Source organism: Choristoneura fumiferana, chromosome 2 (assembly GCF_025370935.1).
Source record: "Choristoneura fumiferana chromosome 2, NRCan_CFum_1, whole genome shotgun sequence".
Classification (NCBI taxonomy): Eukaryota; Metazoa; Arthropoda; class Insecta; order Lepidoptera; family Tortricidae; genus Choristoneura; species Choristoneura fumiferana.
The window spans coordinates 8948333-8959032 of record NC_133473.1 but is presented as its reverse complement, the minus strand read 5'-3'; positions in this window follow the sequence as shown (position 1 = coordinate 8959032).

Here is a 10700-nt window from a genome sequence, read left to right as displayed (position 1 = left end):
GAGACTGACAAAAGAGTGACGTATCAGCAGATTCGGACAAGCTTAGGCATCGGTATGAGTCAAGTGCATAAAATCCTTCATGAACATTTGTCGGTCAGGAAGCTTTGTGCTAGGTGGATACCTCATAATTTGACCGAGGCCCAAAAACTCCGTCGGGTTGATTGGTGCCGTCAAATGATTCAAAGATTTAACGGAGGTGACTCAAATGCTGTTTTCGACATACTTAATAATCCAGAAACCAAGAGACAGTCTGCTCAATGGGTGTTTCCTTTCGAGGAGTTGCCAACTAAAGTGAAGAGAGGTCGAAGCGTGGGAAAAAAGATGGTGGCCTCGTTCTTCGGAAGGACGGGTCACTATGCGACAATTGTTTTAGAGGATCAAAAAACAGTTACTGTAGAGTGGTACACTAACAATTGTTTGCCACTTGTATCGGAAAAAGTTCGGGAGAAACGACCTCATAGTAGGATCCTTCTTCACCACGACAACGCCTCGTCGCACACCGCCAGGCGAACGATCGACTATTTAGTGACGTCAGACGTGGAATTACTGGGTCACCCGCCGTATAGCCCCAAACTCGCACCTTGCGATTTTTATTTATTCCCGAAAATAAAAGAAAAACTTCGAGGAAAACTTTTTATGAACACCGAGGAAGCAGTGGGTGCGTTTCAAAAGGCCGTCGAAGAGACCCCTAAGGACGAGTGGGCTAAGTGCTTCTCTCAGTGGTTCCATCGGATGCAGCGGTGTATTGATGTGAATGGACTCTATTTTGAAAAGATATAATAAAACTAATAACTTGCTAGTTTGCTCAGTTTTTGATTTTCTAAGAACTTTCAGTTTGACCCTCGTACCTACTGGCCGGATTGTTGTCAGTTTCATTTTGTTCTAAAAACGTCAAACACAAATATCAAATACAAATTATGGGTGTAGAGCTAGAAATCAAGTAGAATTACTAACTTAGTAAAACTCACAAATATTTCTTAAAATTTTGAAGGATTCGAAAATAAATGCAAATCAACTAACTTAAAATGAAAAAATATTTTGGGGGTGTCTGAGATTTTCAGTTGTTTAATTTAATTTTCAAGGTTCCCTTTATCTTGCATAATATCGATTCTCCGAATTACACTTCGCATAACAGGTATCTCATAATTTATTTTTAGCCGAATGATACTTTTGCATAATCATCACTTTGCATAATTATCACTTCGAATAATAGTCATTTCTCAGAATATTACATAGCAGAACACTCATTTCGCCGAATATACTTTTGCAAAATATTAAATAGCAGAACATTAATATCGCCGATTTTTATATGGCATAATGGCGAAGCAAAATACTAGTTTGGACTATTGTTTACTTTAACATGGCGTAATAACATAGTTGAAGGAACTAACAGCTACCATAAGAATGGGGTAAGATTAAAGTAAGGCCAGCAAAGTAAGCGTGCTGTAACAGCAGCAGGCAAAGCGTCAGAAAAGAACAGCAGCTATATAGTAGGTTGGGTTAGATTAGTTAGAACTGCTACCACGACAGCGCTCAAGCCGAGCGAAGCGAGCGTGCCGCGGCAGCGGCCGGCGAAGCGCCAGAATCTTACTGTTGCCAATAAAGGTTAAGTTAATATAGAACTACAATTAAAACAACGCTGGGGTGTTTCTAACGCTTCAGCATTATACTAAGCCAGTGTCAGATTCGCAACCGTAATGACACATAATAATATTAATATCTTGGCGACCACCAAACGTTTTCCCAGAGATAAGACCAAGCTACATCGATTTTTCATCCCTAAAAATTCCTACATACCCCTACATACATATTCCTATTTCATCGAAATCGTTGGAGCCGTTTCCGAGATCCCCAAAATATATATATTTATATATATACAAGAATTGCTTGTTTAAAAGGTATAAGATTGGGTCTTGTGATGTGAATAAATGTAATTTAATTGCAAGGAATGTTTAGTAAAATTTTATTCTGCTTTTTATTATCCTTATGCAAAGTAATATTATGAGATATATTGTCTTTCTGCGTAGCAACTATTGGGACATATAAATATTATTCTCATCGATATTATGTGATGTTAATATTCGGCTTTACGAAATTATGAGAAATAATAGTATGAGAAAAAATTTATGCGAAAAGTAATTCGGTGAATTATGAGAAACGAAATTATGAGTTTAGATTTTATGCAACATATTAGTAAACCATATCTTTGTTGCCAACTATGAATACGGCGTGGACGGCAAGAGGAAAACACCATTATTATTATTACTTTTCATTATTATTTGTAATAAAATTCAGTGCGATTCACTCAATCGATGATCAGGATGGCTTTATCAAGAGTAAAATTAACACCATGATTGGTTATTTGCAGTATTTTTTATTTCAACTCCAAATTTGTTACTTTTACGGTCATCCCGTAAAATCATATCGAAAATACAAAGTGAGACATGGATGCACCGAAAAACCAGAAAAAGAGACCAGAGCAAAATGCTGAGGACTTGGGATCGATTCCCAGCGCTGGTCTCTTATTCTGGTTTTTCTGTGCATCCATGTCTCAGTTTGTATTTTCGATATGGTTTTACGGGATGACCGTAAAAGTAACAAATTTGAAGTTGAAATAAAAAATACAAAAATACTCCAAATAAGCAATCATAATTTGATTTTGAGCGGGTTGTTCCGAAAGGGTGTTACGTCTCTCGATGAGAGCGAAACATAGATGTCGTTAGTGCTGCTGCTTAAGTAGCGTAGTAAAAAAAGGCAACCTGAGATATGTGTGCATAGGAAAAATTCGTGTCTGTACTCCTGTCCAGTGGTAGTGTAGGGGTATGGCACGCAGCACGGAATGCTGAGGACCTGGGTTCGATTCCTAGCTCTGGTCTCTTTTTCTGGTTTTTCTGTGCATCCATGTCTCAGTTTGTATTTTCGATACAATTAAAACCTTAAGAGGCCAAGGTCATCAGATCAACGCTGAAAACAAAAGCGGCACTAGAATGGGTATATTGTACGAACCATTTACCTTTTTTCTTTAATTTCCAATTCCAGAAACTTTCAATAGGGATGTCATAGGTAAAGTACACGAGTCTATATAAATTGTACTTTGATTATTATTTGTCAATTTACTTTGCTGTACATTGCGGGCAATTATCATTCTGTTAGAAAGTTAACAGTCTGAATTTAAGTTTATTACCTAATTAAATAAAGCTCATGGTAAAGTTATAGAAACACGTTACTTTAACCTTCCATAGAAAAAGGCTGGCTGCCGGTAATTGATTTCAGATAATGAAGTGGTCGTATAAAAGTTCCTCACTTACCATAAAAGAAAAAAGAAAATCCTTATAGAATCACTGGCGTATCTGTCTGTCCGTCCGTCTGTAAAGTCTGAAAGTACTGAACCGATTGAGTTGAAAATATCTACGCATATGTACATACGTCGATGACCCAAAGAAGATTTAGGGGATATATCGAAAAAAATAAACAACAGACATAGTCTCACGTTGTGTGTTATATAACAGACTGAGATAACTCTTAATTTCTCGCAAGAATTTGCAAACACAGCCAATTAATAAGGCTTTGCCAGTTAGACAGTGATGCATGTTCCACTCCACGCTAGTCGAAGCAATGCACCAATGTTAGATTACACACACATACAAACATCACGCCTGTATTCCCAAATGGGGTAGGCAGAGCACACGAAACGTTACCGCTTCGGAGCCACTTTTAGCAATTTTACGTTTTAAGCTTGACAAAAACGGTACAATAGTGACAGGTTGCTAGACTGTCGCCTACGGTATACCTTAACCTATATCCTTAGTCGCCTCTTACGACATCCACGGAAGAAATGGAGAGGTTTAATTCTAACCCGACACCACACGGGCCAATGTTAGATCCATCCTAGCCTCTGTACGTCCCACTGCTGGGCACAGGCCGCCTCTGAGAACAAGAGGGCTTGGGCCATAGTTCCCACGCGGGCCCAGTGCGGATTGGGAACTTCACACGCACCATTGAATTGCTTCGCAGGTTAGTGCAGGTAATAGACAATAATAAAAAAAAAGAAAACTATGACTATAGGGTATACCGTACATAATTAAGGAATCTCTTCTAACTAAACTCTAAATCATGGTGCAATTGACTCTATCTTAAAGCCCCCTTTAGACTATGCGAGTACTTGCATGCAAGTTTCACTACATTGCTGTATTTGTTTGATCAACTGAATTAATTGTCCCTCAATAGTCTGCGATGTAAATGCAACTTGTATGCAAGTTCTTGAATGTTCTAAATGGGGCTATATGCGAATAAAATGAAGGAAGGATATTAAATAACCATACTAACAAAATTTTAGTATCGCAATCTCCATCGAAAAATATAGATACATGATTAAACCTGTAAATGACCGGAAATTTTAAACATTACCGTATATTATGCAAAGCCAGCTAACAAATCAAGTTCAGCTCACTAGCGAATTCTAAGCTTGCATTCAAATCTATTCAAATACATAGTTTACTCTTCATTTGCGAATGCTTAGTTTTGATAGATTGTAACCAAATGCTTACTTATAATGACGATGCGTTGTTTGCTTATGATGTTGATGTTAATGATAAGACATAAACTAGTGTGTCAAGGTCTAAAGCGTAATACCTAAAGTGATTCGCAAGAAATCTTAGAAATACTGTAGCACAATAATCATTTGACTCGTACATACAAGCGTCATGTTCATGTGGGCTAATTCCGGCAAAACAGCACCCGCGCGGCAATTACTAGCTCAAAGACAACACACATAAAGAGTGTGAGTGTCGGAACACGGCAGCGGATCGCGTAAATTAAGCATTTTTATTGCGCCCTGCCCGGGTATGGCTATTTCTACCATTTTCACTATTTTTACCATTTGTAGACGCACGCGCCGCCCCAGCGCGCTTTTTATCCCGAACACACGCCGCACCCGCCTATCGCGCTATTATTAGAACTGAGATATGGTTTTTGTTTTAGAAAAAACTAACAATGTACTCCCGGATTCATGTCCTCATAAAACTGACTAGTTCCGGAATTAGACTTCATTTTATACGATAATCGCTTACCACATTCTATAAATCGTTCCTAACAAGGTAGGCAAGGTATTTCTGAACACGTTAAACGAGTCCTTCACTATCCACTGCTAATACTACATTTGTTATCTTTCAAAATAAATCAAAGAAAATTTTACAAAAGATAAAAAATAACACAGTTCTTTGCAGAATGCACAATAAAATAGGCTCTTGGTTTTTTAAAGACTGCTCCCACCTGCTAAAGTCGCGTGCCTCGATTAAGTAGTGCATTTGAAACTTTACGGCAACAACGCAAGACTCATTTTGGTTGTGAAAATACTAACGCATGGAAGTTTATTAAGATAAAAACTTTGTCTTGTCTCGTTCTTATGTACTGCACCGTCTCTGTCCAAGAGGATGTTTAGGCTTGTTATCTCGCACACGCCGCACCTTGCGCCGCGTCGGGAGCAGGCCGGCAGCTCCAGATATCTATAAATTAGGCGACAACAAGAGCTTTGTCCCGAAATATTTGCAGATAAACAATTAAGTTTGCCAACGAGGCAGGTGCTTCCACGGGGCCCTATCTTAAATCAACACAATCATTTTCGGTATCTTGTTAATTACGTTAAATATACATCGTCTGATCAGAGCAAAAACACAAAAGCTGGTGTTGGTAGCTGTAACTGTTTTAAAAATATTTTTTATTTTGTTTAGTATAAACAATGAAAACCACGTGTAAATGTACAATTGAAACTATACTTTAGCTCAGATTGCCTTTGTAAATAAATCGACTTCGTTCAATAGTGCAAAATTACACAATACGAAATCGCTTGAGTGAAAGCGAAAACCAGGCTAGGAGTAATTCTTTGTTTTGTGGAGGAGACCCCACCGCGGCCCCCGCCCTCATCAAAGGAGCCAACTCTTTGAAGACGTGAAACCACAATTAAGCCTTACCGAAGAGAATTCAAGGACGCATCACTCTGCTTCTAAATGAAAGGGATTTGTGAATTTCGCCTAACACTTTTACTTTCTTTTATTGCGCGAGTGTTATTTGCAAACGGGCTTTGTTTGAAAGAACCCTTTCAGACAGTTCACATTATTGTTGCTACGCATTATGCTCGCCGAATACACTTTTGCTTTCTTTATTTTTTGGTTTTTGATTTACGTCATTACATGGTTCACTAATTGTCCACCGGGCCAGCCAGAAACTCATTTAAAAAATATTTAGATAGTTTATATCTAAATATTAAAAAAAAGTGATCTCAGAAGTCAGAGGGAAGAAAAGGATAAGTTTCACATAGGTAAATAATAATTTTTGCTGAAATAATCAGGTTATGTTTTGCTCCAATTTTAACTAGACTTTTCTTGGGTTGCGAGTTCCTTTTTCAGAATTCAATAACTCTAACTACATACATACATATCTCCATATAAATGCCTTATACTATATTGCGACGTGTCATAGATGAACAAATAGATACTTATTCTTACAAAGTAACATGGCCGTCTAAATGTTAGCTCTATGTAGAGCCGTTGGATGGTATGGCTGGCAATGTTTTATTGAATTAAGTTGAGTTTGCAGACCACCAATGCTACTCTTTTATGATACTGCAGCTAGACGAAACATCAAGCCCTAAAAATTTAAAGTGAAAGTTACTAAAAGAGCCCGGCATGAAAGGGTACCGCCATGAAGCAGAAATATACGGGAAGCTACAATCGTTTTGTTATCTAAAACAAAGCTAATGGTACACCAGTTTCGCAAATTGGAGCGCAACCCAACCATTTTTTGCCAAACATTGAGACAGTGGTTCGACAAAGGAAATATATCTTCGCAAACTTTTTGCCACAACAACAACAATAGTCTCGAGGCAACACACAGTTCTAACTCACAATGAGAACTAGCATTGACTCGTTTACATTATTGTTTGTAAGTAACTGCAATAAAAACAAATGCTTACTGTGAAATAGGTTTGGCAAAATCAACTATGTATGTAAATTTAATTACGCAACTAGGAATTAAGAAACAAGTTTCTCCACCATAAAAGTAATTGTCCGGGAGCGATCCCTTCCGCGACAGATGTGCGCGCGCGGCGCTAAAATTACAAAAATTGTGAATATTTCGTTCACATGATCGCGCGCTCGGCCGTTACGAATCAATCGCACACAATGGACTCGAGTTTCAGCCAGTTTTTTTGTGTTTGCATGGGATTTTAATGTAAATTTTGGTGAGCTTTGCACAAAATCTGGTTTTGTATTATTACTGCGGAAGGGCGTTTGATCAAGAATCAATACCGATTCGTAACAATCTTGTGATTGATTGCAAACTAGTTTGCTTAGAATGACATCTCATTGTCGCGGTAAAAACGGCAGTTGCAATAATTACTAGCTTTTTAAATAAATGTTTGTTAGTATTTTAATTATTGGCGGTTAACATTTTTAACAAAACGCCACTAATTGTGTAGATACCAATAGAATTATACGTCTGTCAGGAATTAAAGTTGGCGTATTATTTGATATCGCGCGTCTATCACAGGGTGAATAATTTCCCTGAATGGGATATCGAAATCGAGAAAGGTGGATGTGATTTGATCGTTACATTTCTTATTCTTCCCGAGCAGATTTCTTTGGCACATATCGTTCCGCTACGCCGCGCAGGTGAGAGCAGGAGACGGTGACAATCGCACAGAATAAAGTATAAAATATCGCCTCCAAAGGATTCGTATTGAATATTTATCCCTCGCTGCGAGCCCTGTCCGAGCACCCTTTGTTCTCGGCGGCCGTTTAAACTTTTGATTCTGCAACTGGCAACAATCAACTGGACCCTCGATATCTGCCAAAAGATCGTATTGAGATGCCCGGTATTACAAATGTACACTCCGTGTGTCATAGTTAAGGCTGAAATTGAAATGTATCGCGGAAGGGTGGTTACGTGATCGTCCGTGGAGCAGATGGCTATTTCTATGCTTGCGTCACGGGCTCTCCCCTTCCGGGTGTGATGAATAATTCCCTTTTTCTCCGGGAGAGTATTGTCCTTGCCAACTATCCCGGCGACTCGATACGCGCCGTCGGCTGCTCCGCATAAATGTGAATTATATCCTGCACTATCCCACTTACAGAACTCCTCTTTTTATTTCAACGGTAAAACTGGATTTATGTTTTCTCCCAAGTGAACATTACGGCCAGTTAGACTTCCACATAGCCACGGTCACATAGGGTTACAGGGGAATAAATCATGTCTTTTACATTGCCTGTTTCCTATGTGTTGAAGATATGTATGTACGGGTTACATTTCAGATTGTGCCAAAATGCGCATAACGTTTGACATTTTATGATTCATCGTCATTTGAGTGTGTGTCATAAACATAGAAGACACGCAGAGTGCATGAAAGTTTCGCCGAGTCATTTTTAAACCTGAGTTGCGGATTCGATTTGTAGCATTCGAACATGGCGGATGTAGACGATATCTAATTTTGGTATTTCTGCTTCTTTGGCTAGTTGAAGTATAATTTTGATAGTGTTTTATGCGGCGATTAACCTTAACAGTGAAAAGTGATCACAAAATTCTATATTGCTCTCGTGTTTAATGCGCAAGTTGTCTCCGCGTGATTTCTGGAATTTTGCTACCAAGTTGCAAAAACTACAATCACCGTACAACGTGAAGAACAAGAATATATTTATCTTTAATTTAACTGACATTAGCCCAAGCCTTAAGGCCGCCATTGAGGGGAATAATAATAAAAACCTGAATTGCAGGTTAGGTACTAATTGATCTAATTATTAATTAGATACGTCACTATACCGCAGATTGATTAGCTAAGCGGGAAAATGAGCTAAAACATTTGTAAGGAGTGTTTAAAAAGTGTGTTGTTTTCCTTATCCTTAAACTTAAGTCATAGTTCCGTGTAAGTCAATTACACCTAGGTGTACTTATACTTCTGTTTTCGCGTAAGGTAAGGACACTAGAGCTATGGATCTGTCGCAACTATAGTCCGTCCACGTCGAAGGATTAATATCGTCGCGCGGGCGGAGGGGCCCGCTCGATCACTCCTTCTGCCCATTCATGACGTCCCGAATGTCTTTCAAACGTCGCGCCCTTTGTGTCACTCCTTGCCCGCTCGCCAAACTGTCACCTATTGTGACATGTGCCTATACGCGACTCGTCTTATCCGCTGTCAAACGCCTTGCACAAATTCAAAAATAACACAGATCTACATTTTTTCGAATAGTCCTGTACAAACGTTAGATAAGTTTAGCGCTGGACCCTTTGTTTGATGCAAACAAGGGATGTGTCTTGCTTATCTACCCGTTCAGATCATGCATGAATGAAATCATATTGGATGGTAGAGAGCCGCGGACAAGGAAAAAAAACGTAAATTACGTTATTCTTTTTCGGAGTTTCTTTTCAGTCTACTTTTATAAGGAGATTTATTTATTCCATCTACATAAAAACCACGTAACTATACAAACTTATTATTATCTGCATATTATTTTTTTCATTTTTTTTTCGGTACTATTAATTGACTTATTTGATGTGACCGTACTTTTAACACAAAATTGATACAATATTCCATTCAATATTAAACAAATCAACATTATCATCCTCAAAATCCCCACAAATATTTATCAAAATATACCTACAACGTCGCGTGGCAAAGATGTCGTGCCACACAATAGTCGACTTGACATCGTTTTGCAATTTTTAAAAAACTTAAACGCACGCGTCTTGTCCCATTGTAGTGCAGCGAGATGCATAATTCGTCGAGCACACGTCGTTTTTTTTATAAAAAACTTGGTAAAATAAAAAGTGACCTAGAGAGCTATTATGCCGACAGGAATCCGTTGGACGACATCGCCTATTGAATATTTTTTGACCCGCGGACCCCTGGCTACAAATCGCACGATGTCCAGGTGCAAAGTTACATAATAGACATTAAAAAATCAATCGTTATTAAAATTTCGTTTTTTTTCATCTTTTGAGAATACAATACGTATCGTAAGTTTCTTGTGGTACCAAAATTGTAGGTAGGTACACGCATGTAGGTACTGTGCCCTTTTCCAAAATAAATATCAATTCAGATTCCAATGTTACTTAAAAAAAACTTTCTACGAAACCTATTTATCCATGTGTTAATATGATTATTTACCTAGTTGTAGTAGACACCTCGAAAAAAAAATACACCAAATAATGGCGAATGAGAGACGCGAGTTGTGTATGTCTTCGGATCCACCACATCGCCGTTTGTGTATTATTTTCGTCGCCGTTTGTCCACCTTGCATGACAAAACAGGCGTCTCGAAAAGTTTTGAGTATGGCAAAAGTATCAGGACCATGCCACCGCTATATTATACATGAAATACCTACTTTTATACAAATGTAACCCTTAACCACTTATTATAGCTAGTTTACACCAGCGGCTTCGCCCCCATTGCGGAACTCATCATCTGGGTCTATATTAATTCGCATAAATTAATTGTCCTAATTGAAATTACCTACCATAACGTTATTTCGCATAATTATTAATTCGCATAATGTGGATTAGCATAACGATAAGTTGGCATAAATTGAATTACACATAAAATTACTTTACATAAGTATAAAAAAGTATAAACATAAAATGATTATTTTAATGAAATTGAAAATTTTATTTGTCAAACAATATACAAAGTTTTACATTAAGTGAAAAATTAT